Source organism: Phalangium opilio, unplaced genomic scaffold (assembly GCF_054372755.1).
Source record: "Phalangium opilio isolate 3A_F unplaced genomic scaffold, DU_Popi_V2 ptg000060l_1, whole genome shotgun sequence".
Lineage (NCBI taxonomy): Eukaryota > Metazoa > Arthropoda > Arachnida > Opiliones > Phalangiidae > Phalangium > Phalangium opilio.
Window position 1 is genome coordinate 814,758 of NW_028324177.1, and position 26,527 is coordinate 841,284.

At 45.2% G+C, this 26,527-nt stretch overlaps 21 non-coding genes across 21 annotated transcripts; all 21 read right to left on the minus strand.

Moving 5' to 3' along the window:
* Nucleotides 1–330: 330 nt before the first annotated feature.
* Nucleotides 331–402, minus strand: TRNAP-AGG (transfer RNA proline (anticodon AGG)). Its single transcript has one exon. It is a non-coding gene; the product is annotated as a tRNA-Pro (tRNA).
* Nucleotides 403–2,148: 1,746 nt separating this feature from the next.
* TRNAP-AGG (transfer RNA proline (anticodon AGG)) lies at nucleotides 2,149–2,220 on the minus strand. Its single transcript has one exon. It is a non-coding gene; the product is annotated as a tRNA-Pro (tRNA).
* Nucleotides 2,221–2,786: 566 nt separating this feature from the next.
* TRNAP-AGG (transfer RNA proline (anticodon AGG)) lies at nucleotides 2,787–2,858 on the minus strand. Its single transcript has one exon. It is a non-coding gene; the product is annotated as a tRNA-Pro (tRNA).
* A 3,183-nt stretch (nucleotides 2,859–6,041) lies between these two features.
* Nucleotides 6,042–6,113, minus strand: TRNAP-AGG (transfer RNA proline (anticodon AGG)). The gene has a single exon. It is a non-coding gene; the product is annotated as a tRNA-Pro (tRNA).
* An 885-nt stretch (nucleotides 6,114–6,998) lies between these two features.
* TRNAP-AGG (transfer RNA proline (anticodon AGG)) lies at nucleotides 6,999–7,070 on the minus strand. Its single transcript has one exon. It is a non-coding gene; the product is annotated as a tRNA-Pro (tRNA).
* Nucleotides 7,071–7,318: 248 nt separating this feature from the next.
* TRNAP-AGG (transfer RNA proline (anticodon AGG)) lies at nucleotides 7,319–7,390 on the minus strand. The gene has a single exon. It is a non-coding gene; the product is annotated as a tRNA-Pro (tRNA).
* Nucleotides 7,391–7,956: 566 nt separating this feature from the next.
* Nucleotides 7,957–8,028, minus strand: TRNAP-AGG (transfer RNA proline (anticodon AGG)). The gene has a single exon. It is a non-coding gene; the product is annotated as a tRNA-Pro (tRNA).
* A 406-nt stretch (nucleotides 8,029–8,434) lies between these two features.
* Nucleotides 8,435–8,506, minus strand: TRNAP-AGG (transfer RNA proline (anticodon AGG)). The gene has a single exon. It is a non-coding gene; the product is annotated as a tRNA-Pro (tRNA).
* Nucleotides 8,507–9,072: 566 nt separating this feature from the next.
* On the minus strand, nucleotides 9,073–9,144 carry TRNAP-AGG (transfer RNA proline (anticodon AGG)). Its single transcript has one exon. It is a non-coding gene; the product is annotated as a tRNA-Pro (tRNA).
* Nucleotides 9,145–9,392: 248 nt separating this feature from the next.
* TRNAP-AGG (transfer RNA proline (anticodon AGG)) lies at nucleotides 9,393–9,464 on the minus strand. The gene has a single exon. It is a non-coding gene; the product is annotated as a tRNA-Pro (tRNA).
* Nucleotides 9,465–10,351: 887 nt separating this feature from the next.
* TRNAP-AGG (transfer RNA proline (anticodon AGG)) lies at nucleotides 10,352–10,423 on the minus strand. The gene has a single exon. It is a non-coding gene; the product is annotated as a tRNA-Pro (tRNA).
* A 2,003-nt stretch (nucleotides 10,424–12,426) lies between these two features.
* On the minus strand, nucleotides 12,427–12,498 carry TRNAP-AGG (transfer RNA proline (anticodon AGG)). Its single transcript has one exon. It is a non-coding gene; the product is annotated as a tRNA-Pro (tRNA).
* A 2,003-nt stretch (nucleotides 12,499–14,501) lies between these two features.
* Nucleotides 14,502–14,573, minus strand: TRNAP-AGG (transfer RNA proline (anticodon AGG)). Its single transcript has one exon. It is a non-coding gene; the product is annotated as a tRNA-Pro (tRNA).
* Nucleotides 14,574–15,459: 886 nt separating this feature from the next.
* TRNAP-AGG (transfer RNA proline (anticodon AGG)) lies at nucleotides 15,460–15,531 on the minus strand. The gene has a single exon. It is a non-coding gene; the product is annotated as a tRNA-Pro (tRNA).
* Nucleotides 15,532–16,258: 727 nt separating this feature from the next.
* Nucleotides 16,259–16,330, minus strand: TRNAP-AGG (transfer RNA proline (anticodon AGG)). Its single transcript has one exon. It is a non-coding gene; the product is annotated as a tRNA-Pro (tRNA).
* A 248-nt stretch (nucleotides 16,331–16,578) lies between these two features.
* Nucleotides 16,579–16,650, minus strand: TRNAP-AGG (transfer RNA proline (anticodon AGG)). Its single transcript has one exon. It is a non-coding gene; the product is annotated as a tRNA-Pro (tRNA).
* Nucleotides 16,651–16,738: 88 nt separating this feature from the next.
* TRNAP-AGG (transfer RNA proline (anticodon AGG)) lies at nucleotides 16,739–16,810 on the minus strand. Its single transcript has one exon. It is a non-coding gene; the product is annotated as a tRNA-Pro (tRNA).
* Nucleotides 16,811–17,058: 248 nt separating this feature from the next.
* TRNAP-AGG (transfer RNA proline (anticodon AGG)) lies at nucleotides 17,059–17,130 on the minus strand. Its single transcript has one exon. It is a non-coding gene; the product is annotated as a tRNA-Pro (tRNA).
* Nucleotides 17,131–17,218: 88 nt separating this feature from the next.
* TRNAP-AGG (transfer RNA proline (anticodon AGG)) lies at nucleotides 17,219–17,290 on the minus strand. Its single transcript has one exon. It is a non-coding gene; the product is annotated as a tRNA-Pro (tRNA).
* A 1,205-nt stretch (nucleotides 17,291–18,495) lies between these two features.
* On the minus strand, nucleotides 18,496–18,567 carry TRNAP-AGG (transfer RNA proline (anticodon AGG)). Its single transcript has one exon. It is a non-coding gene; the product is annotated as a tRNA-Pro (tRNA).
* Nucleotides 18,568–25,043: 6,476 nt separating this feature from the next.
* Nucleotides 25,044–25,115, minus strand: TRNAP-AGG (transfer RNA proline (anticodon AGG)). The gene has a single exon. It is a non-coding gene; the product is annotated as a tRNA-Pro (tRNA).
* Between the last annotated feature and the right edge of the window lie 1,412 nt (nucleotides 25,116–26,527).

Below are 26,527 nucleotides of genomic sequence, written 5' to 3' on the forward strand. Positions count from 1 at the left end.
GGCAAAAACTCGGGTCCGTCCGGGATTTTATCCCGGTACCACTCACACCCTAAGCGAGTATCATACCCCTAGACCAACGGACCATGTGTGTAACCAAACATGCTCAACTCATAGGCCTACCCTGTAGTTAGTTGCTTTTAAATAGTCACTAAATTACTTCTGCATAAAATCGAGTCCGTCCGGGATTTGAACCCGGTACCACTCGCACCCTAAGCGAGTATCATTCCCTAAACCAACGAACCTGGTGTGTGACTAAACATGCTCAACTCATAGACCTACCGTGTAGTTAGTTGCATTTAAATAGTCACTAATTTACTTTTGCAAAAACTCGGGTCCGTCCGGGATTTGAACCTAGGACCACTCGCACCCTAGGCGAGTATCATACCCCTAGACCAACGGACCATGTGTGTAACCAAACATGCTCAACTCATAGGCCTACCCTGTAGTTAGTTGCTTTTAAATAGTCACTAAATTACTTCTGCATATACTCGGGTCCGTCCGGGATTTGATCCCGGGACCACTCGCACCCTAAGCGAGTATCATTCCCCTAAACAAGCGGACCATGTGTGTAACTAAAAATGCTCAACTCATAGGCCTATCCTGTAGTTAGTTGCTTTTAAATCTATATCTATATAAATCAAAGTCCTGACTGACTGATTGACTGACTGACTGACAGACTGACTGATAAACAACGCCCAGCCCAAACCGCTTGCCCTAGAAGGCTGAAATTTTGCAGGAACGTTACTCATAAGTAGTAGGCGCGTACTAAGAAAGGTTTTTCCAATCCGCCGCCATCTTAAAAAATGGCGCCCAGAAATGTAAAAAATCTTTGCTATGCAACAACCTCCGCGCGTTTCAACCGATTTCGCAAATATTTAGTACACTGCTTTCCTTTAACCTATAGACGGGCTGAATGGTCTTCCGGGTTCGATTTGTTGCCATCTTTTAAAATGGCGGCCAGAAATTTAAAAACCCTTCTTTATGGAATAATGTCCGCGTGAAAAGTAATAAAAAATGTTCCGACGGGCTGACGGGCAACGCCGAGTGCCTTCGCTCCTAGGGTGCTACAAAAAATTGGTCATCAGGAAAATCTGCACATTCTTAGTATCATTTTGATGGAAGTTCTTATTACACGCGAGCGACGCCGCGGGTAACAGCTAGTAGTCACTAAATTACTTCTGCATAAACTCGGGTCCGTCCGGGATTTGAACCCGGTACCACTCGCACCCTAAGCGAGTATCATTCCCTAAACCAACGAACCTGGTGTGTGACTAAACATGCTCAACTCATAGACCTACCCTGTAGTTAGTTGCATTTAAATAGTCACTAATTTACTTTTGCAAAAACTCGGGTCCGTCCGGGATTTGAACCTGGGACCACTCGCACCCTAAGCGAGTTTCATACCCCTAGACCAACGGACCATGTGTGTAACCAAACATGCTCAACTCATAGGCCTATCCTGTAGTTAGTTGCTTTTAAATAGTCACTAAATTACTTCTGCATAAACTCGGGTCCGTCCGGGATTTGAACCCGGTACCACTCGCACCCTAAGCGAGTATCGTTCCCTAAACCAACGAACCTGGTGTGTGACTAAACATGCTCAACTCATCGACCTACCCTGTAGTTAGTTGCATTTAAATAGTCACTAATTTACTTTTGCAAAAACTCGGGTCCGTCCGGGATTTGAACCTGGGACCACTCGCACCCTAAGCGAGTATCATACCCCTAGACCAACCGACCATGTGTGTAACCAAACATGCTCAACTCATAGGCCTACCCTGTAGTTAGTTGCTTTTAAATAGTCACTAAATTACTTCTGCATATACTCGGGTCCAACCGGGATTTGATCCCGGGACCACTCGCACCCTAAGCGAGTATCATTCCCCTAAACAAGCGGACCATGTGTGTAACTAAAAATGCTCAACTCATAGACCTACCCTGTAGTTAGTTGCATTTAAATAGTCACTAATTTACTTTTGCAAAATCTCGGGTCCGTCCGGGATTTGAACCTGGGACCACTCGCACCCTAAGCGAGTATCATACCCCTAGACCAACGTACCATGTGTGTTACCAAACATGCTCATCTCATAGGCCTACCCTGTAGTTAGTTGCTTTTAAATAGTCACTAAATTACTTCTGCATAAACTCGGGTCCGTCCGGGATTTGAACCCGGTACCACTCGCACCCTAAGCGAGTATCATACCCCTAGACCAACGGACCATGTGTGTAACCAAACATGCTCAACTCATAGGCCTACCCTGTAGTTAGTTGCATTTAAATAGTCACTAATTTACTTTTGCAAAATCTCGGGTCCGTCCGGGATTTGAACCTGGGACCACTCGCACCCTAAGCGAGTATCATTCCCTAAACCAACGAACCTGGTGTGTGACTAAACATGCTCAACTCATAGGCCTACCTTGAAGTTAGTAGCTTTTAAATAGTCACTAAATTACTTCGGCAAAAACTCGGGTCCGTCCTGGATTTTATCCCGGGACCACTCACACCCTAAGCGAGTATCATACCCCTAGACCAACGGACCATGTGTGTAACCAAACATGCTCAACTCATAGGCCTACCCTGTAGTTAGTTGCTTTTAAATAGTCACTAAATTACTTCTGCATAAACTCGGGTCCGTCCGGGATTTGAACCCGGTACCACTCGCACCCTAAGCGAGTATCATTCCCTAAACCAACGAACCTGGTGTGTGACTAAACATGCTCAACTCATAGACCTACCCTGTAGTTAGTTGCATTTAAATAGTCACTAATTTACTTTTGCAAAAACTCGGGTCCGTCCGGGATTTGAACCTGGGACCACTCGCACCCTAAGCGAGTATCATACCCCTAGACCAACGGACCATGTGTGTAACCAAACATGCTCAACTCATAGGCCTACCCTGTAGTTAGTTGCTTTTAAATAGTCACTAAATTACTTCTGCATAAACTCGGGTCCGTCCGGGATTTGAACCCGGCACCACTCGCACCCTAAGCGAGTATCATTCCCTAAACCAACGAACCTAGTGTGTGACTAAACATGCTCAACTCATAGGCCTACCTAGAAGTTAGTAGCTTTTAAATAGTCACTAAATTACTTCGGCAAAAACTCGGGTCCGTCCTGGATTTTATCCCGGGACCACTCACACCCTAAGCGAGTATCATACCCCTAGACCAACGGACCATGTGTGTAACCAAACATGCTCAACTAAAAGGCCTACCCTGCAGTTAGTTGCTTTTAAATAGTCACTAAATTACTTCTGCATAAACTCGGGTCCGTCCGGGATTTGAATCCGGTACCACTCGCACCCTAAGCGAGTATCATACCCTAAACCAACGAACCTGGTGTGTGACTAAAGATGCTCAACTCATAGACCTACCCTGTAGTTAGTTGCATTTAAATAGTCACTAATTTACTTTTGCAAAAACTCGGGTCCGTCCGGGATTTGAACCCGGGACCACTCGCACCCTAAGCGAGTATCATACCCCTAGACTACAGGACCATATGTGTAACAAAATATTCTCAACTCATAGGCCTACCTTGAAGTTAGTAGCTTTTAAATAGTCACTAAATTTCTTCGGCAAAAACTCGAGTCCGTCCGGGATTTTATCCCGGGACCACTCACACCCTAAGCGAGTATCATACCCCTAGACCAACGGACCATGTGTGTAACCAAACATGCTCAACTCATAGGCCTATCCTGTAGTTAGTTGCTTTTAAATCTATATCTATATAAATCAAAGTCCTGACTGACTGATTGACTGACTGACTGACAGACTGACTGATAATCTACGCCCAGCCCAAACCGCTTGCCCTAGAAGGCTGAAATTTTGCAGGAACGTTACTCATAAGTAGTAGGCGCGTACTAAGAAAGGTTTTTCCAATCCGCCGCCATCTTAAAAAATGGCGCCCAGAAATGTAAAAAATCTTTGCTATGCAACAACCTCCGCGCGTTTCAACCGATTTCGCAAATATTTAGTACACTGCTTTCCTTTAACCTATAGACGGGCTGAATGGTCTTCCGGGTTCGATTTGTTGCCATCTTTTAAAATGGCGGCCAGAAATTTAAAAACCCTTCTTTATGGAATAATGTCCGCGTGAAAAGTAATAAAAAAATGTTCCGACGGGCTGACGGGCAACGCCGAGTGCCTTCGCTCCTAGGGTGCTACGAAAAATTGGTCATCAGGAAAATCTGCACATTCTTAGTATCATTTTGATGGAAGTTCTTATTACACGCGAGCGACGCCGCGGGTAACAGCTAGTAGTCACTAAATTACTTCTGCATAAACTCGGGTCCGTCCGGGATTTGAACCCGGTACCACTCGCACCCTAAGCGAGTATCATTCCCTAAACCAACGAACCTGGTGTGTGACTAAACATGCTCAACTCATAGACCTACCCTGTAGTTAGTTGCATTTAAATAGTCACTAATTTACTTTTGCAAAAACTCGGGTCCGTCCGGGATTTGAACCTGGGACCATTCGCACCCTAAGCGAGTATCATACCCCTAGACCAACGGACCATGTGTGTAACCAAACATGCTCAACTCATAGGCCTACCCTGTAGTTAGTTGCTTTTAAATAGTCACTAAATTACTTCTGCATATACTCGGGTCCGTCCGGGATTTGATCCCGGGACCACTCGCACCCTAAGCGAGTATCATTCCCTAAACCATAGAACCTGGTGTGTGACTAAACATGCTCAACTCATAGGCCTACCTTGAAGTTAGTAGCTTTTAAATAGTCACCAAATTACTTCGGCAAAAACTCGGGTCCGTCCTGGATTTTATCCCGGGACCACTCACACCCTAAGCGAGTATCATACCCCTAAACCAACGGACCATGTGTGTAACCAAACATGCTCAACTCATAGGCCTACCCTGCAGTTGGTTGCTTTTAAATAGTCACTAAATTACTTCTGCATAAACTCGGGTCCGTCCGGGATTTGAATCCGGTACCACTCGCACCCTAAGCGAGTATCATACCCTAAACCAACGAACCTGGTGTGTGACTAAACATGCTCAACTCATAGACCTACCCTGTAGTTAGTTGCATTTAAATAGTCACTAATTTACTTTTGCAAAAACTCGGGTCCGTCCGGGATTTGAACCTGGGACCACTCGCACCCTAAGCGAGTATCATACCCCTAGACTACAGGACCATATGTGTAACAAAATATTCTCAACTCATAGGCCTACCTTGAAGTTAGTAGCTTTTAAATAGTCACTAAATTTCTTCGGCAAAAACTCGGGTCCGTCCGGGATTTTATCCCGGGACCACTCACACCCTAAGCGAGTATCATACCCCTAGACCAACGGACCATGTGTGTTACCAAACATGCTCAACTCATAGGCCTACCCTGTAGTTAGTTGTTTTTAAATAGTCACTAAATTACTTCTGCATAAACTCGGGTCCGTCCGGGATTTGAACCCGGTACCACTCGCACCCTAAGCGACTATCATACCCCTAGACCAACGGACCATGTGTGTAACCAAATATGCTCAACTCATAGGCCTACCCTGTAGTTAGTTGCTTTTAAATAGTCACTAAATTACTTATGCATAAACTCGGGTCCGTCCGGGATTTAAACCCGGTACCACTCGCACCCTAAGCGAGTATCATTCCCTAAACCAACGAACCTGGTGTGTGACTAAACATGCTCAACTCATAGACCTACCCTGTAGTTAGTTGCATTTAAATAGTCACTAATTTACTTTTGCAAAAACTCGGGTCCGTCCGGGATTTGAACCTGGGACCACTCTCACCCTAAGCGAGTATCATACCCCTAGACCAACGGACCATGTGTGTAACCAAACATGCTCAACTCATAGGCCTACCCTGTAGTTAGTTGCTTTTAAATAGTCACTAAATTACTTCTGCATATACTCGGGTCCGTCCGGGATTTGATCCCGGGACCACTCGCACCCTAAGCGAGTATCATTCCCCTAAACAAGCGGACCATGTGTGTAACTAAAAATGCTCAACTCATAGACCTACCCTGTAGTTAGTTGCATTTAAATAGTCACTAATTTACTTTTGCAAAAACTCCGGTCCGTCCGGGATTTGAACCTGGGACCACTCGCACCCTAAGCGAGTATCATACCCCTAGACCAACGGACCATGTGTGTTACCAAACATGCTCAACTCATAGGCCTACCCTGTAGTTAGTTGCTTTTAAATAGTCACTAATTTACTTTTGCATAAACTCGGGTCCGTCCGGGATTTGAACCCGGTACCACTCGCACCCTAAGCGAGTATCATTCCCTAAACCAACGAACCTGGTGTGTGACTAAACATGCTCAACTCATAGGCCTACCTTGAAGTTAGTAGCTTTTAAATAGTCACTAAATTACTTCGGCAAAAACTCGGGTCCGTCCTGGATTTTATCCCGGGACCACTCACACCCTAAGCGAGTATCATACCCCTAGACCAACGGACCATGTGTGTAACCAAACATGCTCAACTCATAGGCCTACCCTGCAGTTAGTTGCTTTTAAATAGTCACAAAATTACTTCTGCATAAACTCGGGTCCGTCCGGGATTTGAACCCGGTACCACTCGCACCCTAAGCGAGTATCATTCCCTAAACCAACGAACCTGGTGTGTGACTAAACATGCTCAACTCATAGACCTACCCTGTAGTTAGTTGTTTTTAAATAGTCACTAAATTACTTCTGCATAAACTCGGGTCCGTCCGGGATTTGAACCCGGTACCACTCGCACCCTAAGCGACTATCATACCCCTAGACCAACGGACCATGTGTGTAACCAAATATGCTCAACTCATAGGCCTACCCTGTAGTTAGTTGCTTTTAAATAGTCACTAAATTACTTCTGCATAAACTCGGGTCCGTCCGGGATTTAAACCCGGTACCACTCGCACCCTAAGCGAGTATCATTCCCTAAACCAACGAACCTGGTGTGTGACTAAACATGCTCAACTCATAGACCTACCCTGTAGTTAGTTGCATTTAAATAGTCACTAATTTACTTTTGCAAAAACTCGGGTCCGTCCGGGATTTGAACCTGGGACCACTCGCACCCTAAGCGAGTATCATACCCCTAGACCAACGGACCATGTGTGTAACCAAACATGCTCAACTCATAGGCCTACCCTGTAGTTAGTTGCTTTTAAATAGTCACTAAATTACTTCTGCATATACTCGGGTCCGTCCGGGATTTGATCCCAGGACCACTCGCACCCTAAGCGAGTATCATTCCCCTAAACAAGCGGACCATGTGTGTAACTAAAAATGCTCAACTCATAGACCTACCCTGTAGTTAGTTGCATTTAAATAGTCACTAATTTACTTTTGAAAAAACTCCGGTCCGTCCGGGATTTGAACCTGGGACCACTCGCACCCTAAGCGAGTATCATACCCCTAGACCAACGGACCATGTGTGTTACCAAACATGCTCAACTCATAGGCCTACCCTGTAGTTAGTTGCTTTTAAATAGTCACTAATTTACTTTTGCATAAACTCGGGTCCGTCCGGGATTTGAACCCGGTACCACTCGCACCCTAAGCGAGTATCATTCCCTAAACCAACGAACCTGGTGTGTGACTAAACATGCTCAACTCATAGGCCTACCTTGAAGTTAGTAGCTTTTAAATAGTCACTAAATTACTTCGGCAAAAACTCGGGTCCGTCCTGGATTTTATCCCGGGACCACTCACACCCTAAGCGAGTATCATACCCCTAGACCAACGGACCATGTGTGTAACCAAACATGCTCAACTCATAGGCCTACCCTGCAGTTAGTTGCTTTTAAATAGTCACAAAATTACTTCTGCATAAACTCGGGTCCGTCCGGGATTTGAACCCGGTACCACTCGCACCCTAAGCGAGTATCATTCCCTAAACCAACGAACCTGGTGTGTGACTAAACATGCTCAACTCATAGACCTACCCTGTAGTTAGTTGCATTTAAATAGTCACTAATTTACTTTTGCAAAAACTCGGGTCCGTCCGGGATTTGAACCTGGGACCACTCGCACCCTAAGCGAGTATCATACCCCTAGACCAACGGACCATGTGTGTAACCACACATGCTCAACTCATAGGCCTCCCCTGTAGTTAGTTGCTTTTAAATAGTCACTAAATTACTTCTGCATATACTCGGGTCCAACCGGGATTTGATCCCGGGACCACTCGCACCCTAAGCGAGTATCATTCCCCTAAACAAGCGGACCATGTGTAACTAAAAATGCTCAACTCATAGACCTACCCTGTAGTTAGTTGCATTTAAATAGTCACTAATTTACTTTTGCAAAAACTCGGGTCCGTCCGGGATTTGAACCTGGGACCACTCGCACCCTAAGCGAGTATCATTCCCCTAAACAAGCGGACCATGTGTGTAACTAAAAATGCTCAACTCATAGACCTACCCTGTAGTTAGTTGCATTTAAATAGTCACTAATTTACTTTTGCAAAAACTCCGGTCCGTCCGGGATTTGAACCTGGGACCACTCGCACCCTAAGCGAGTATCATACCCCTAGACCAACGGACCATGTGTGTTACCAAACATGCTCAACTCATAGGCCTACCCTGTAGTTAGTTGCTTTTAAATAGTCACTAATTTACTTTTGCATAAACTCGGGTCCGTCCGGGATTTGAACCCGGTACCACTCGCACCCTAAGCGAGTATCATTCCCTAAACCAACGAACCTGGTGTGTGACTAAACATGCTCAACTCATAGGCCTACCTTGAAGTTAGTAGCTTTTAAATAGTCACTAAATTACTTCGGCAAAAACTCGGGTCCGTCCTGGATTTTATCCCGGGACCACTCACACCCTAAGCGAGTATCATACCCCTAGACCAACGGACCATGTGTGTAACCAAACATGCTCAACTCATAGGCCTACCCTGCAGTTAGTTGCTTTTAAATAGTCACAAAATTACTTCTGCATAAACTCGGGTCCGTCCGGGATTTGAACCCGGTACCACTCGCACCCTAAGCGAGTATCATTCCCTAAACCAACGAACCTGGTGTGTGACTAAACATGCTCAACTCATAGACCTACCCTGTAGTTAGTTGCATTTAAATAGTCACTAATTTACTTTTGCAAAAACTCGGGTCCGTCCGGGATTTGAACCTGGGACCACTCGCACCCTAAGCGAGTATCATACCCCTAGACCAACGGACCATGTGTGTAACCACACATGCTCAACTCATAGGCCTCCCCTGTAGTTAGTTGCTTTTAAATAGTCACTAAATTACTTCTGCATATACTCGGGTCCAACCGGGATTTGATCCCGGGACCACTCGCACCCTAAGCGAGTATCATTCCCCTAAACAAGCGGACCATGTGTGTAACTAAAAATGCTCAACTCATAGACCTACCCTGTAGTTAGTTGCATTTAAATAGTCACTAATTTACTTTTGCAAAAACTCGGGTCCGTCCGGGATTTGAACCTGGGACCACTCGCACCCTAAGCGAGTATCATACCCCTAGACCAACGGACCATGTGTGTTACCAAACATGCTCAACTCATAGGCCTACCCTGTAGTTAGTTGCTTTTAAATAGTCACTAAATTACTTCTGCATAAACTCGGGTCCGTCCGGGATTTGAACCCGGTACCACTCGCACCCTAAGCGACTATCATACCCCTAGACCAACGAACCATGTGTGTAACCAAACATGCTCAACTCATAGGCCTACCCTGTAGTTAGTTGCTTTTAAATAGTCACTAAATTACTTCTGCATAAACTCGGGTCCGTCCGGGATTTGAACCCGGTACCACTCGCACCCTAAGCGAGTACCATTCCCTAAACCAACGAACCTGGTGTGTGACTAAACATGCTCAACTCATAGACCTACCCTGTAGTTAGTTGCATTTAAATAGTCACTAATTTACTTTTGCAAAAACTCGGGTCCGTCCGGGATTTGAACCTGGGACCACTTGCACCCTAAGCGAGTATCATACCCCTAGACTTAAGGACCATATGTGTAACCAAACATTCTCAACTCATAGGCCTACCTTGAAGTTAGTAGCTTTTAAATAGTCACTAAATTGCTTCGGCAAAAACTCGGGTCCGTCCGGGATTTTACCCCGGGACCACTCACACCCTAAGCGATTATCATACCCCTAGACCAACGGACCATGTGTGTAACCAAACATGCTCAACTCATAGGCCTACCCTGTAGTAATTTGCTTTTAAAAAGTCACTAAATTACTTCTGCATATACTCGGGTCCGTCCGGGATTTGTTCCCGGGACCACTCGCACCCTAAGCGAGTATCATTCCCCGAAACAAGCGGAACATGTGTGTAACTAAAAATGCTCAACTCATAGACCTACCCTGTAGTTAGTTGCATTTAAATAGTCACTAATTTACTTTTGCAAAAACTCGGGTCCGTCCGGGATTTGAACCTGGGACCACTCGCACCCTAAGCGAGTATCATACCCCTAGACCAACGGACCATGTGTGTAACCAAACATGCTCAACTCATAGGCCTACCCTGTAGTTAGTTGCTTTTAAATAGTCACTAAATTACTTCTGCATAAACTCGGGTCCGTCCGGGATTTGAACCCGGTACCACTCGCACCCTAAGCGAGTATCATTCCCTAAACCAACGAACCTGGTGTGTGACTAAACATGCTCAACTCATAGGCCTACCTTGAAGTTAGTAGCTTTTATATAGTCACTAAATTACTTCGGCAAAAACTCGGGTCCGTCCTGGATTTTATCCCGGGACCACTCACACCCTAAGCGAGTATCATACCCCTAGACCAACGGACCATGTGTGTAACCAAACATGCTCAACTCATAGGCCTACCCTGCAGTTAGTTGCTTTTAAATAGTCACTATATTACTTCTGCATAAACTCGGGTCCGTCCGGGATTTGAACCCGGTACCACTCGCACCCTAAGCGAGTACCATTCCCTAAACCAACGAACCTGGTGTGTGACTAAACATGCTCAACTCATAGACCTACCCTGTAGTTAGTTGCATTTAAATAGTCACTAATTTACTTTTGCAAAAACTATGGTCCGTCCGGGATTTGAACCTGGGACCACTCGCACCCTAAGCGAGTATCATACCCCTAGACTAAAGGACCATACGTGTAACCAAACGTTCTCAACTCAGAGGCCTACCTTGAAGTTAGTAGCTTTTAAATAGTCACTAAATTACTTCGGCAAAAACTCGGGTCCGTCCGGGATTTTATCCCGGGACCACTCACACCCTAAGCGAGTATCATACCCCTAGACCAACGGACCATGTGTGTAACCAAACATGCTCAACTCATAGGCCTACCCTGTAGTTAGTTGCTTTTAAATAGTCACTAAATTACTTCTGCATAAACTCGGGTCCGTCCGGGATTTAAACCCGGTACCACTCGCACCCTAAGCGAGTATCATACCCTAAACCAACGAACCTGGTGTGTGACTAAACATGCTCAACTCATAGACCTACCCTGTAGTTAGTTGCATTTAAATAGTCACTAATTTACTTTTGCAAAAACTCGGGTCCGTCCGGGATTTGAACCTGGGACCACTCGCACCCTAAGCGAGTATCATACCCCTAGACCAACGGACTATGTGTGTAACCAAACATGCTCAACTCATAGGCCTACCCTGTAGTTAGTTGCTTTTAAATAGTCACTAAATTACTTCTGCATAAACTCGGGTCGGTCCGGGATTTGAACCCGGTACCACTCGCACCCTAAGCGAGTATCATTCCCTAAACCAACGAACCTGGTTTGTGACTAAACATGCTCAACTCATAGGCCTACCTTGAAGTTAGTAGCTTTTTAATAGTCACTAAATTACTTCGGCAAAAACTCGGGTCCGTCCTGGATTTTATCCCGGGACCACTCACACCCTAAGCGAGTATCATACCCCTAGACCAACGGACCATGTGTGTAACCAAACATGCTCAACTCATAGGCCTACCCTGCAGTTAGTTGCTTTTAAATAGTCACTAAATTACTTCTGCATAAACTCGGGTCCGTCCGGGATTTGAATCCGGTACCACTCGCACCCTAAGCGAGTATCATACCCTAAACCAACGAACCTGGTGTGTGACTAAACATGCTCAACTCATAGACCTACCCTGTAGTTAGTTGCATTTAAATAGTCACTAATTTACTTTTGCAAAAACTCGGGTCCGTCCGGGATTTGAACCTGGGACCACTCGCACCCAAAGCGAGTATCATACCCCTAGACTACAGGACCATATGTGTAACAAAATATTCTCAACTCATAGGCCTACCTTGAAGTTAGTAGCTTTTAAATAGTCACTAAATTTCTTCGGCAAAAACTCGGGTCCGTCCGGGATTTTATCCCGGGACCACTCACACCCTAAGCGAGTATCATACCCCTAGACCAACGGACCATGTGTGTAACCAAACATGCTCAACTCATAGGCCTACCCTGTAGTTAGTTGCATTTAAATAGTCACTAATTTACTTTTGCAAAAACTCGGGTCCGTCCGGGATTTGAACCTGGGACCACTCGCACCCTAAGCGAGTATCATACCCCTAGACCAACGGACCATGTGTGTAACCAAACATGCTCAACTCATAGGCCTACCCTGTAGTTAGTTGCTTTTAAATAGTCACTAAATTACTTCTGCATAAACTCGGGTCCGTCCGGGATTTGAACCCGGTACCACTCGCACCCTAAGCGAGTATCATTCCCTAAACCAACGAACCTGGTTTGTGACTAAACATGCTCAACTCATAGGCCTACCTTGAAGTTAGTAGCTTTTTAATAGTCACTAAATTACTTCGGCAAAAACTCGGGTCCGTCCTGGATTTTATCCCGGGACCACTCACACCCTAAGCGAGTATCATACCCCTAGACCAACGGACCATGTGTGTAACCAAACATGCTCAACTCATAGGCCTACCCTGCAGTTAGTTGCTTTTAAATAGTCACTAAATTACTTCTGCATAAACTCGGGTCCGTCCGGGATTTGAATCCGGTACCACTCGCACCCTAAGCGAGTATCATACCCTAAACCAACGAACCTTGTGTGTGACTAAACATGCTCAACTCATAGACCTACCCTGTAGTTAGTTGCATTTAAATAGTCACTAATTTACTTTTGCAAAAACTCGGGTCCGTCCGGGATTTGAACCTGGGACCACTCGCACCCTAAGCGAGTATCATACCCCTAGACCAACGGACTATGTGTGTAACCAAACATGCTCAACTCATAGGCCTACCTTGAAGTTAGTAGCTTTTAAATAGTCACTAAATTACTTCGGCAAAAACTCGGGTCCGTCCGGGATTTTATCCCGGGACCACTCACACCCTAAGCGAGTATCATACCCCTAGACCAACGGACCATGTGTGTAACCAAACATGCTCAACTCATAGGCCTACCCTGTAGTTAGTTGCTTTTAAATAGTCACTAAATTACTTCTGCATAAACTCGGGTCCGTCCGGGATTTAAACCCGGTACCACTCGCACCCTAAGCGAGTATCATACCCTAAACCAACGAACCTGGTGTGTGACTAAACATGCTCAACTCATAGACCTACCCTGTAGTTAGTTGCATTTAAATAGTCACTAATTTACTTTTGCAAAAACTCGGGTCCGTCCGGTATTTGAACCTGGGACCACTCGCACCCTAAGCGAGTATCATACCCCTAGACCAACGGACTATGTGTGTAACCAAACATGCTCAACTCATAGGCCTACCCTGTAGTTAGTTGCTTTTAAATAGTCACTAAATTACTTCTGCATAAACTCGGGTCGGTCCGGGATTTGAACCCGGTACCACTCGCACCCTAAGCGAGTATCATTCCCTAAACCAACGAACCTGGTTTGTGACTAAACATGCTCAACTCATAGGCCTACCTTGAAGTTAGTAGCTTTTTAATAGTCACTAAATTACTTCGGCAAAAACTCGGGTCCGTCCTGGATTTTATCCCGGGACCACTCACACCCTAAGCGAGTATCATACCCCTAGACCAACGGACCATGTGTGTAACCAAACATGCTTAACTCATAGGCCTACCCTGCAGTTAGTTGCTTTTAAATAGTCACTAAATTACTTCTGCATAAACTCGGGTCCGTCCGGGATTTGAATCCGGTACCACTCGCACCCTAAGCGAGTATCATACCCTAAACCAACGAACCTGGTGTGTGACTAAACATGCTCAACTCATAGACCTACCCTGTAGTTAGTTGCATTTAAATAGTCACTAATTTACTTTTGCAAAAACTCGGGTCCGTCCGGGATTTGAACCTGGGACCACTCGCACCCAAAGCGAGTATCATACCCCTAGACTACAGGACCATATGTGTAACAAAATATTCTCAACTCATAGGCCTACCTTGAAGTTAGTAGCTTTTAAATAGTCACTAAATTTCTTCGGCAAAAACTCGGGTCCGTCCGGGATTTTATCCCGGGACCACTCACACCCTAAGCGAGTATCATACCCCTAGACCAACGGACCATGTGTGTAACCAAACATGCCCAACTCATAGGCCTACCCTGTAGTTAGTTGCATTTAAATAGTCACTAATTTACTTTTGCAAAAACTCGGGTCCGTCCGGGATTTGAACCTGGGACCACTCGCACCCTAAGCGAGTATCATACCCCTAGACCAACGGACCATGTGTGTAACCAAACATGCTCAACTCATAGGCCTACCCTGTAGTTAGTTGCTTTTAAATAGTCACTAAATTACTTCTGCATAAACTCGGGTCCGTCCGGGATTTGAACCCGGTACCACTCGCACCCTAAGCGAGTATCATTCCCTAAACCAACGAACCTGGTTTGTGACTAAACATGCTCAACTCATAGGCCTACCTTGAAGTTAGTAGCTTTTTAATAGTCACTAAATTACTTCGGCAAAAACTCGGGTCCGTCCTGGATTTTATCCCGGGACCACTCACACCCTAAGCGAGTATCATACCCCTAGACCAACGGACCATGTGTGTAACCAAACATGCTCAACTCATAGGCCTACCCTGCAGTTAGTTGCTTTTAAATAGTCACTAAATTACTTCTGCATAAACTCGGGTCCGTCCGGGATTTGAATCCGGTACCACTCGCACCCTAAGCGAGTATCATACCCTAAACCAACGAACCTGGTGTGTGACTAAACATGCTCAACTCATAGACCTACCCTGTAGTTAGTTGCATTTAAATAGTCACTAATTTACTTTTGCAAAAACTCGGGTCCATCCGGGATTTGAACCTGGGACCACTCGCACCCAAAGCGAGTATCATACCCCTAGACTACAGGACCATATGTGTAACAAAATATTCTCAACTCATAGGCCTACCTTGAAGTTAGTAGCTTTTAAATAGTCACTAAATTTCTTCGGCAAAAACTCGGGTCCGTCCGGGATTTTATCCCGGGACCACTCACACCCTAAGCGAGTATCATACCCCTAGACCAACGGACCATGTGTGTAACCAAACATGCTCAACTCATAGGCCTACCCTGTAGTTAGTTGCATTTAAATAGTCACTAATTTACTTTTGCAAAAACTCGGGTCCGTCCGGGATTTGAACCTGGGACCACTCGCACCCTAAGCGAGTATCATACCCCTAGACCAACGGACCATGTGTGTAACCAAACATGCTCAACTCATAGGCCTACCTTGAAGTTAGTAGCTTTTTAATAGTCACTAAATTACTTCGGCAAAAACTCGGGTCCGTCCTGGATTTTATCCCGGGACCACTCACACCCTAAGCGAGTATCATACCCCTAGACCAACGGACCATGTGTGTAACCAAACATGCTCAACTCATAGGCCTACCCTGCAGTTAGTTGCTTTTAAATAGTCACTAAATTACTTCTGCATAAACTCGGGTCCGTCCGGGATTTGAATCCGGTACCACTCGCACCCTAAGCGAGTATCATACCCTAAACCAACGAACCTGGTGTGTGACTAAACATGCTCAACTCATAGACCTACCCTGTAGTTAGTTGCATTTAAATAGTCACTAATTTACTTTTGCAAAAACTCGGGTCCGTCCGGGATTTGAACCTGGGACCACTCGCACCTAAAGCGAGTATCATACCCCTAGACTACAGGACCATATGTGTAACAAAATATTCTCAACTCATAGGCCTACCTTGAAGTTAGTAGCTTTTAAATAGTCACTAAATTTCTTCGGCAAAAACTCGGGTCCGTCCGGGATTTTATCCCGGGACCACTCACACCCTAAGCGAGTATCATACCCCTAGACCAACGGACCATGTGTGTAACCAAACATGCTCAACTCATAGGCCTACCCTGTAGTTAGTTGCATTTAAATAGTCACTAATTTACTTTTGCAAAAACTCGGGTCCGTCCGGGATTTGAACCTGGGACCACTCGCACCCTAAGCGAGTATCATACCCCTAGACCAACGGACCATGTGTGTAACCAAACATGCTCAACTCATAGGCCTACCCTGTAGTTAGTTGCTTTTAAATAGTCACTAAATTACTTCTGCATATACTCGGGTCCAACCGGGATTTGATCCCGGGACCACTCGCACCCTAAGCGAGTATCATTCCCCTAAACAAGCGGACCATGTGTGTAACTAAAAATGCTCAACTCATAGACCTACCCTGTAGTTAGTTGCATTTAAATAGTCACTAATTTACTTTTGCAAAAACTCGGGTCCGTCCGGGATTTGAACCTAGGACCACTCGCACCCTAAGCGAGTATCATACCCCTAGACCAACGGACCATGTGTGTTACCAAACATGCTCAACTCATAGGCCTACCCTGTAGTTAGTTGCTTTTAAATAGTCACTAAATTACTTCTGCATAAACTCGGGTCCGTCCGGGATTTGAACCCGGTACCACTCGCACCCTAAGCGAGTATCATACCCCTAGACCAACGGACCATGTGTGTAACCAAACATGCTCAACTCATAGGCCTACCCTGTAGTTAGTTGCTTTTAAATAGTCACTAAATTACTTCTGCATATACTCGGGTCCAACCGGGATTTGATCCCGGGACCACTCGCACCCTAAGCGAGTATCATTCCCCTAAACAAGCGGACCATGTGTGTAACTAAAAATGCTCAACTCATAGACCTACCCTGTAGTTAGTTGCATTTAAATAGTCACTAATTTACTTTTGCAAAAACTCGGGTCCGTCCGGGATTTGAACCTAGGACCACTCGCACCCTAAGCGAGTATCATACCCCTAGACCAACGGACCATGTGTGTTACCAAACATGCTCAACTCATAGGCCTACCCTGTAGTTAGTTGCTTTTAAATAGTCACTAAATTACTTCTGCATAAACTCGGGTCCGTCCGGGATTTGAACCCGGTACCACTCGCACCCTAAGCGAGTATCATACCCCTAGACCAACGGACCATGTGTGTAACCAAACATGCTCAACTCATAGGCCTACCCTGTAGTTAGTTGCTTTTAAATAGTCACTAATTTACTTTTGCATAAACTCGGGTCCGTCCGGGATTTAAACCCGGTACCACTCGCACCCTAAGCGAGTATCATTCCCTAAACCAACGAACCCGGTGTGTGACTAAACATGCTCAACTCATAGGCCTACCTTGAAGTTAGTAGCTTTTAAATAGTCACTAAATTACTTCGGCAAAAACTCGGGTCCGTCCTGGATTTTATCCCGGGACCACTCACACCCTAAGCGAGTATCATACCCCTAGACCAACGGACCATGTGTGTAACCAAACATTATCAACTCATAGGCCTACCCTGCAGTTAGTTGCTTTTAAATAGTCACTAAATTTCTTCTGCATAAACTCGGGTCCGTCCGGGATTTGAACCCGGTACCACTCGCACCCTAAGCGAGTATCATACCCTAAACCAACGAACCTGGTGTGTGACTAAACATGCTCAACTCATAGACCTACCCTGTAGTTAGTTGCATTTAAATAGTCACTAATTTACTTTTGCAAAAACTCGGGTCCGTCCGGGATTTTATCCCGGGACCACTCGCACCCTAAGCAAGTATCACACCCCTAGACTAAAGGACCATATGTGTAACCGAACATTCTCAACTCATAGGCCTACCTTGAAGTTAGTAGCTTTTAAATAGTCACTAATTTACTTTTGCAAAAACTCGAGTCCGTCCAGGTTTTGAACCTGGGACCACTCGCACCCTAAGCGAGTATCATACCCCTAGACTAAAGGACCATACGTGTAACCAAACATTCTCAACTCAGAGGCCTACCTTGAAGTTAGTAGCTTTTAAATTGTCACTAAATTACTTCGGCAAAAACTCGGGTCCGTCCGGGATTTTATCCCGGGACCACTCACACCCTAAGCGAGTATCATACCCCTAGACCAACGGACCATGTGTGTAACCAAACATGCTCAACTCATAGGCCTACCCTGTAGTTAGTTGCTTTTAAATAGTCACTAAATTAATTCTGCATAAACTCGGGTCCGTCCGGGACTTAAACCCGGTACCACTCGCACCCTAAGCGAGTATCATACCCTAAACCAACGAACCTGGTGTGTGACTAAACATGCTCAACTCATAGACCTACCCTGTAGTTATTTGCATTTAAATAGTCACTAATTTACTTTTCCAAAAACTCGAGTCCGTCCGGGATTTGAACCTGGGACCACTCGCACCCTAAGCGAGTATCATACCCCTAGACCAACGGACCATGTGTGTAACCAAACATGCTCAACTCATAGGCCTACCCTGTAGTAAGTTGCTTTTAAATAGTCACTAAATTACTTCTGCATATACTCGGGTCCGTCCGGGATTTGATCCCGGGACCACTCGCACCCTAAGCAAGTATCATTCCCCTAAAGAAGCGGACCATGTGTGTAACTAAAAATGCTCAACTCATAGACCTACCCTTTAGTTAGTTGCTTTTAAATAGTCACTAAATTACTTCTGCATAAACTCGGGTCCGTCCGGGATTTGAACCCGGTACCACTCGCACCCTAAGCGAGTATCATTCCCTAAACCAACGAACCTGGTGTGTGACTAAACATGCTCAACTCATAGGCCTACCTTGAAGTTACTAGCTTTTAAATAGTCACTAAATTACTTCGGCAAAAACTCGGGTCCGTCCTGGATTTTATCCCGGGACCACTCACACCCTAAGCGAGTATCATACCCCTAGACCAACGGACCATGTGTGTAACCAAACATGCTCAAATCATAGGCCTACCCTGCAGTTAGTTGCTTTTAAATAGTCACTAAATTACTTCTGCATAAACTCGGGTCCGTCCTGGATTTGAACCCGGTACTACTCGCACCCTAAGCGAGTATCATACCCTAAACCAACGAACCTGGTGTGTGACTAAACATGCTCAACTCATAGACCTACCCTGTAGTTAGTTGCATTTAAATAGTCACTAATTTACTTTTGCAAAAACTCGGGTCCGTCCGGGATTTGAACCTGGGACCACTTGCACCCTAAGCGAGTATCATACCCCCAGACTAAAGGACAATATGTGTAACCAAACATTCTCAACTCATAGGCCTACCTTGAAGTTAGTAGCTTTTAAATAGTCACTAAATTTCTTCGGCAAAAACTCGGGTCCGTCCGGGATTTTATCCCGGGACCACTCGCACCCTAAGCGAGTATCATACCCCTAGACTAAAGGACCATATGTGTAACCAAACATTCTCAACTCATAGGCCTACCTTGAAGTTAGTTTCTTTTAAATAGTCACTAAATTACTTCTGCATAAACTCGGGTCCGTCCGGGTTTTGAACCTGGGACCACTCGCACCCTAAGCGAGTATCATACCCCTAGACTAAAGGACCATACGTGTAACCAAACATTCTCAACTCAGAGGCCTACCTTGAAGTTAGTAGCTTTTAAATAGTCACTAAATTACTTCGGCAAAAACTCGGGTCCGTCCTGGATTTTATCCCGGGACCACTCACACCCTAAGCGAGTACCATACCCCTAGACCAACGGACCATGTGTGTAACCAAACATGCTCAACTCATAGGCCTACCCTGCAGTTAGTTGCTTTTAAATAGTCACTAAATTACTTCTGCATAAACTCGGGTCCGTCCGGGATTTGAACCCGGTACCACTCGCACCCTAAGCGAGTATCATTCCCTAAACCAACGAACCTGGTGTGTGACTAAACATGCTCAACTCATAGGCCTACCTTGAAGTTAGTAGCTTTTAAATAGTCACTAAATTACTTCGGCAAAAACTCGGGTCCGTCCTGGATTTTATCCCGGGACCACTCACACCCTAAGCGAGTATCATACCCCTAGACCAACGGACCATGTGTGTAACCAAACATGCTCAACTCATAGGCCTACCCTGCAGTTAGTTGCTTTTAAATAGTCACTAAATTACTTCTGCATAAACTCGGGTCCGTCCGGGATTTGAACCCGGTACCACTCGCACCCTAAGCGAGTATCATACCCTAAACCAACGAACCTGGTGTGTGACTAAACATGCTCAACTCATAGACCTACCCTGTAGTTAGTTGCATTTAAATAGTCACTAATTTACTTTTGCAAAAACTCGGGTCCGTCCGGGATTTGAACCTGGGACCACTCGCACCCTAAGCGAGTATCATACCCCTAGACTAAAGGACCATATGTTTAACCAAATATTCTCAACTCATAGGCCTACCTTGAAGTTAGTAGCTTTTAAATAGTCACTAAATTTCTTCGGCAAAAACTCGAGTCCGTCCGGGATTTTATCCCGGGACCACTCACACCCTAAGCGAGTATCATACCCCTAGACCAACGGACCATGTGTGTAACGAAACATGCTCAACTCATAGGCCTACCCTGTAGTTACTTGCTTTTAAATAGTCACTAAATTACTTCTGCATAAACTCGGGTCCGTCCGGGATTTGAACCCGGTACCACTCGCACCCTAAGCGAGTATCATACCCTAAACCAACGAACCTGGTGTGTGACTAAACATGCTCAACTCATAGACCTACCCTGTAGTTAGTTGCATTTAAATAGTCACTAATTTACTTTTGCAAAAACTCGGGTCCGTCCGGGATTTGAACCTGGGACCACTCGCACCCTAAGCGAGTATCATACCCCTAGACTAAAGGACCATATGTTTAACCAAATATTCTCAACTCATAGGCCTACCTTGAAGTTAGTAGCTTTTAAATAGTCACTAAATTTCTTCGGCAAAAACTCGAGTCCGTCCGGGATTTTATCCCGGGACCACTCACACCCTAAGCGAGTATCATACCCCTAGACCAACGGACCATGTGTGTAACGAAACATGCTCAACTCATAGGCCTACCCTGTAGTTACTTGCTTTTAAATAGTCACTAAATTACTTCTGCATATACTCGGGTCCGTCCGGGATTTGATCCCGGGACCACTCGCACCCTAAGCGAGTATCATTCCCCTAAACAAGCGGACCATGTGTGTAACTAAAAATGCTCAACTCATAGACCTACCCTGTAGTTAGTTGCATTTAAATAGTCACTAATTTACTTTTGCAAAAACTCGGGTCCGTCCGGGATTTGAACCTGGGACCACTCGCACCCTAAGCGAATATCATACGCCTAGACCAACGGACCATGTGTGTTACCAAACATGCTCAACTCATAGGCCTACCCTGTAGTTAGTTGCTTTTAAATAGTCACTAAATTACTTCTGCATAAACTCGGGTCCGTCCGGGATTTGAACCCGGTACCACACGCACCCTAAGCGAGTATCATTCCCTAAACCAACGAACCTGGTGTGTGACTAAATATGCTCAACTCATAGGCCTACCTTGAAGTTAGTAGCTTTTAAATAGTCACTAAATTACTTCGGCAAAAACTCGGGTCCGTCCTGGATTTTATCCCGGGACCACTCACACCCTAAGCAAGTATCATACCCCTAGACCAACGGACCATGTGTGTAACCAAACATGCTCAACTCATAGGCCTACCTTGCAGTTAGTTGCTTTTAAATAGTCACTAAATTACTTCTGCATAAACTCGGGTCCGTCCGGGTTTTGAACCTGGGACCACTCGCACCCTAAGCGAGTATCATACCCCTAGACTAAAGGACCATACGTGTAACCAAACATTCTCAACTCAGAGGCCTACCTTGAAGTTAGTAGCTTTTAAATAGTCACTAAATTACTTCTGCATATACTCGGGTCCGTCCGGGATTTGATCCCGGGACCACTCGCACCCTAAGCGAGTATCATTCCCCTAAAGAAGCGGACCATGTGTGTAACTAAAAATGCTCAACTCATAGACCTACCCTTTAGTTAGTTGCTTTTAAATAGTCACTAAATTACTTCTGCATAAACTCGGGTCCGTCCGGGATTTGAACCCGGTACCACTCGCACCCTATGCGAGTATCATTCCCTAAACCAACGAACCTGGTGTGTGACTAAACATGCTCAACTCATAGGCCTACCTTGAAGTTAGTAGCTTTTAAATAGTCACTAAATTACTTCGGCAAAAACTCGGGTCCGTCCTGGATTTTATCCCGGGACCACTCACACCCTAAGCGAGTATCATACCCCTAGACCAACGGACCATGTGTGTAACCAAACATGCTCAACTCATAGGCCTACCCTGCAGTTAGTTGCTTTTAAATAGTCACTAAATTACTTCTGCATAAACTCGGGTCCGTCCTGGATTTGAACCCGGTACCACTCGCACCCTAAGCGAGTATCATACCCTAAACCAACGAACCTGGTGTGTGACTAAACATGCTCAACTCATAGACCTACCCTGTAGTTAGTTGCATTTAAATAGTCACTAATTTACTTTTGCAAAAACTCGGGTCCGTCCGGGATTTGAACCTGGGACCACTTGCACCCTAAGCGAGTATCATACCCCTAGACTAAAGGACAATATGTGTAACCAAACATTCTCAACTCATAGGCCTACCTTGAAGTTAGTTTCTTTTAAATAGTCACTAAATTACTTCTGCATAAACTCGGGTCCGTCCGGGTTTTGAACCTGGGACCACTCGCACCCTAAGCGAGTATCATACCCCTAGACTAAAGGACCATATGTGTAACCAAACATTCTCAACTCAGAGGCCTACCTTGAAGTTAGTAGCTTTTAAATAGTCACTAAATTACTTCGGCAAAAACTCGGGTCCGTCCTGGATTTTATCCCGGGACCACTCACACCCTAAGCGAGTACCATACCCCTAGACCAACGGACCATGTGTGTAACCAAACATGCTCAACTCATAGGACTACCCTGCAGTTAGTTGCTTTTAAATAGTCACTAAATTACTTCTGCATAAACTCGGGTCCGTCCGGGATTTGAACCCGGTACCACTCGCACCCTAAGCGAGTATCATTCCCTAAACCAACGAACCTGGTGTGTGACTAAACATGCTCAACTCATAGGCCTACCTTGAAGTTAGTAGCTTTTAAATAGTCACTAAATTACTTCGGCAAAAACTCGGGTCCGTCCTGGATTTTATCCCGGGACCACTCACACCCTAAGCGAGTATCATACCCCTAGACCAACGGACCATGTGTGTAACCAAACATGCTCAACTCATAGGCCTACCCTGCAGTTAGTTGCTTTTAAATAGTCACTAAATTACTTCTGCATAAACTCGGGTCCGTCCGGGATTTGAACTCGGTACCACTCGCACCCTAAGCGAGTATCATACCCTAAACCAACGAACCTGGTGTGTGACTAAACATGCTCAACTCATAGACCTACCCTGTAGTTAGTTGCATTTAAATAGTCACTAATTTACTTTTGCAAAAACTCGGGTCCGTCCGGGATTTGAACCTGGGACCACTCGCACCCTAAGCGAGTATCATACCCCTAGACTAAAGGACCATATGTTTAACCAAATATTCTCAACTCATAGGCCTACCTTGAAGTTAGTAGCTTTTAAATAGTCACTAAATTTCTTCGGCAAAAACTCGAGTCCGTCCGGGATTTTATCCCGGGACCACTCACACCCTAAGCGAGTATCATACCCCTAGACCAACGGACCATGTGTGTAACGAAACATGCTCAACTCATAGGCCTACCCTGTAGTTAGTTGCTTTTAAATAGTCACTAAATTACTTCTGCATATACTCGGGTCCGTCCGGGATTTGATCCCGGGACCACTCGCACCCTAAGCGAGTATCATTCCCCTAAACAAGCGGACCATGTGTGTAACTAAAAATGCTCAACTCATAGACCTACCCTGCAGTTAGTTGCTTTTAAATAGTCACTAAATTACTTCTGCATAAACTCGGGTCCGTCCGGGATTTGAACCCGGTACCACTCGCACCCTAAGCGAGTATCATTCCCTAAACCAACGAACCTGGTGTGTGACTAAACATGCTCAACTCATAGGCCTACCTTGAAGTTAGTAGCTTTTAAATAGTCACTAAATTACTTCGGCAAAAACTCGGGTCCGTCCTGGATTTTATCCCGGGACCACTCACACCCTAAGCGAGTATCATACCCCTAGACCAACGGACCATGTGTGTAACCAAACATGCTCAACTCATAGGCCTACCCTGCAGTTAGTTGCTTTTAAATAGTCACTAAATTACTTCTGCATAAACTCGGGTCCGTCCGGGATTTGAACCCGGTACCACTCGCACCCTAAGCGAGTATCATACCCTAAACCAACGAACCTGGTGTGTGACTAAACATGCTCAACTCATAGACCTACCCTGTAGTTAGTTGCATTTAAATAGTCACTAATTTACTTTTGCAAAAACTCGGGTCCGTCCGGGATTTGAACCTGGGACCACTCGCACCCTAAGCGAGTATCATACCCCTAGACTAAAGGACCATATGTTTAACCAAATATTCTCAACTCATAGGCCTACCTTGAAGTTAGTAGCTTTTAAATAGTCACTAAATTTCTTCGGCAAAAACTCGAGTCCGTCCGGGATTTTATCCCAGGACCACTCACACCCTAAGCGAGTATCATACCCCTAGACCAACGGACCATGTGTGTAACGAAACATGCTCAACTCATAGGCCTACCCTGTAGTTAGTTGCTTTTAAATAGTCACTAAATTACTTCTGCATATACTCGGGTCCGTCCGGGATTTGATCCCGGGACCACTCGCACCCTAAGCGAGTATCATTCCCCTAAACAAGCGGACCATGTGTGTAACTAAAAATGCTCAACTCATAGACCTACCCTGTAGTTAGTTGCATTTAAATAGTCACTAATTTACTTTTGCAAAAATTCGGGTCCGTCCGGGATTTGAACCTGGGACCACTCGCACCCTAAGCGAATATCATACCCCTAGACCAACGGACCATGTGTGTTACCAAACATGCTCAACTCATAGGCCTACCCTGTAGTTAGTTGCTTTTAAATAGTCACTAAATTACTTCTGCATAAACTCGGGTCCGTCCGGGATTTGAACCCGGTACCACTCGCACCCTAAGCGAGTATCATTCCCTAAACCAACGAACCTGGTGTGTGACTAAATATGCTCAACTCATAGGCCTACCTTGAAGTTAGTAGCTTTTAAATAGTCACTAAATTACTTCGGCAAAAACTCGGGTCCGTCCTGGATTTTATCCCGGGACCACTCACACCCTAAGCAAGTATCATACCCCTAGACCAACGGACCATGTGTGTAACCAAACATGCTCAACTCATAGGCCTACCTTGCAGTTAGTTGCTTTTAAATAGTCACTAAATTACTTCTGCATAAACTCGGGTCCGTCCGGGATTTGAACCCGGTACAACTCGCACCCTAAGCGAGCATCATACCCTAAACCAACGAACCTGGTGTGTGACTAAACATGCTCAACTCATAGACCTACCCTGTAGTTAGTTGCATTTAAATTGTCACTAATTTACTTTTGCAAAAACTCGGGTCCGTCCGGGATTTGAACCTGGGACCACTTGCACCCTAAGCGAGTATCATATCCCTAGACTAAAGGACCATATGTGTAACCAAACATTCTCAACTCATAGGCCTACCTTGAAGTTAGTAGCTTTTAAATAGTCACTAAATTTCTTCGGCAAAAACTCGGGTCCGTCCGGGATTTTATCCCGGGACCACTCGCACCCTAGGCGAGTATCATACCCCTAGACTAAAGGACCATATGTGTAACCAAACATTCTCAACTCATAGGCCTACCATGAAGTTAGTAGCTTTTAAATAGTCACAAAATTACTTCGGCAAAAACTCGGGTCCGTCCGGGATTTTATCCCGGGACCACTCACACCCTAAGCGAGTATCATACTCCTAGACCAACGGACCATGTGTGTAACCAAAAATGCTCAACTCATAGGCCTACCCTGTAGTTAGTTGCTTTTAAATAGTCACTAAATTACTTCTGCATATACTCGGGTCCGTCCTGGATTTTATCCCGGGACCACTCACACCCTAAGCAAGTATCATACCCCTAGACCAACGGACCATGTGTGTTACCAAACATGCTCAACTCATAGGCCTACCCTGTAGTTAGTTGCTTTTAAATAGTCACTAAATTACTTCTGCATAAACTCGGGTCCGTCCGGGATTTGAACCCGGTACCACTCGCACCCTAAGCGAGTATCATTCCCTAAACCAACGAACCTGGTGTGTGACTAAACATGCTCAACTCATAGGCCTACCTTGAAGTTAGTAGCTTTTAAATAGTCACTAAATTACTTCGGCAAAAACTCGGGTCCGTCCTGGATTTTATCCCGGGACCACTCACACCCTAAGCAAG